The sequence below is a fragment of the Primulina tabacum genome, chromosome 8 (genome assembly GCF_025594145.1).
Source record: "Primulina tabacum isolate GXHZ01 chromosome 8, ASM2559414v2, whole genome shotgun sequence".
Lineage (NCBI taxonomy): Eukaryota > Viridiplantae > Streptophyta > Magnoliopsida > Lamiales > Gesneriaceae > Primulina > Primulina tabacum.
In genome coordinates this window covers 33684867-33687211 of record NC_134557.1, presented here as the reverse complement: position 1 = coordinate 33687211, position 2345 = coordinate 33684867, and the positions used below count along the sequence as shown (strand labels likewise).

General features: G+C 35.9%; 1 long non-coding RNA gene across 1 annotated transcript; it reads left to right on the top strand.

Annotated features, from left to right (window-relative positions):
• Positions 1 to 238: 238 nt before the first annotated feature.
• LOC142553502 (uncharacterized) lies at positions 239 to 1259 on the top strand. Its single transcript, XR_012821951.1, has 3 exons — positions 239 to 350; positions 590 to 812; positions 1038 to 1259. It is a non-coding gene; the product is annotated as an uncharacterized LOC142553502 (long non-coding RNA).
• The last annotated feature ends 1086 nt before the right edge of the window (positions 1260 to 2345 follow it).

Genomic DNA, 2345 nt, shown 5'->3' with positions numbered 1-2345 from the left:
TTGCATGTAACGTGAATAAGATTCTTTAATCAAAGCTTAATCACTTTAGCTAAACAATTATTTACAAATATTTTTTAAATATTAGAAACGTATTCTGGGTAAATAAGGTAAATGCCATATTCATTGAAATATCATATATTTCAAAATTATGTAATATGCATTAATTCCAAAAGATTTATTCCATTCATTTCACAGCTATTTAAACTCAACAACATGCATACAAACTTGTACACAACAAAGCTAAGCCTGTTCAAGAAAAAACAAATCAAATGGCCAAGAAAATTATACCTTTGCTTCTTGTTTCGATCTTTCTCGCAGTAGCGGCATGGAAATGCAACGCCCGAGAGATAGTAAGTTGTTAGCTTCCGATCATTTTCGAAGATATCTGTACTATCTGTACTATTATATAATACGAGAGCACCATATACTAATTGAACGAAGTCATTATTTATTAGCATCATATATTCGTGACATCCACATACTAGTTGATAATAATCTTTACGATTCATTATTTATTTCTTTTTTGAGTTGATGATATTTTTGATCAAATAATAATATAATTAATTTTTTCTTCCAATTTTCATTTCAGCCGACTTGGTGCGTCGCGCTCCCATATGCCAAACATGACGATTTGCTAGCGTTCCTAGAATTCGCATGTTCTACAGTTGTAGGCTGCTCCCCGATTAATCCAGGGGGAGAGTGTTACGCGCCCGAAACATTAAAAAGTCACGCGTCGTTCGCTCTCAATTACTATTACCATGTTGAGGGCGAGTGCCGGAGAGGACTCGGTGAAATAATTTTCGTCAATCCGTGTATGATGTTTTTGCTTTCTCCCTCAATTTTGGTTGCTATTTATTGGTCTATGTTGCATAAGAAAATGGTAATAATAATGTACAAAGATTTATTTATTTCTTGTATACATTAGTATAGAAATATTTGGGATAATGATTAAGGCAGTTTTCTAGTAATTTGCTATACTTATTAGTTGGTTTCAGTTAAGTGATTTCTTTTTAATTTTTTATGTTAATATTTTGCAGCTCATGGGGATTGCCATTTTATTTCTTCATGAATTAATTGAGGCGGAACATGATTAATTAGAAGGATAAAGCGCGGATTATCCAGACTGTAGCGGCAAGAATAACGACAATTGTGTGTCTCATTTTGGATGTAATTCTATTTACTTTTCAATAAGTGGAATATGTTTCTTGAAATAATTTTAAATAAGTTTGTTGGAAATTTGAATTAAATTCAAAGTTTGAATAAAAAAAAAATATATAGCTTATGAATTGCCGAGTATCTTTTAGCTCTCTATATTCTTGAGTTAGTTGTGGCTCATGATTGTGGAAGTGTCTTTCGACTTTTCACGTTCTTGAATTAATTGGAGATTTTTTTACTATACATGTTCTCGAGTTAATTTCAAAATTATTTGAGTTAATTAATCTTGCATGATTTTGTGTGTGCATTTTGGAGCTTATATATATATATATATATTTACAAACAAACTCAAGATCGCACTCATGCATTCTCTTTTATGTCATATTTTTAGCTTTTCATTTGGCCTCTGTTATATTTTGGTGATAAAGTTAATGTGCATTTTCAATTCACCGGTGTAGTTAATGCATGCTCATAAACTAGCTGAGGTTAATGGAGATGTGCATACTACTAGTACTATTGATGCACGACACCATTCAGATTTCTTGTGTAGAAATTACATAATGAATGGTTTGGTTGATTCGCCATACAATGTGTATAGTGAAAAGAAGACGACTAGGGAATTGTGGAGTCTCTAGATTGGAAATACAAAATTGAGAATGTCGGGGCGGCCAAGAAATTTATTGTTATTCAATTCTTGGACTACAAGATGGTCGACTCCAAAACGGTTATCATTCTGGTTCAGGAACTCCAAGTGATCATGTATGATATTTACGCGAAGGACATGGTGATAAGTGCAAGATTTGCACTTAATTTATATTAGAATCCATTTTGAAATATGCTGGTTTCGAACAGAATTATGCGTTTTTGGTTGTTTTTGTTGTCATTTCAGGAATGGAGAAAATAGTGGATGCGCAACCTAGTGAACCGAGAAAACAGAACCGAGCCGCGAGTTCAGCCATTAGCATGACTAGGGAGGCGCGCGCCACCGCGCAGCATCTCGCGCTACTGCGCGCACATGAAAGCAAAAGGATCGACAGAAGCTAGCGCGCTGCAGCGCCACTTCTCGCGCTACCACGCGAACAGATGTAGCAAGAAGACCCAAGAGCAGCGCGCGTCAGCACGAATTGACGCGCAACCGCGCGCGCGCAAGTACGAGCCAACAAGCAGACGCCTACGCGCCATCGCGCCAG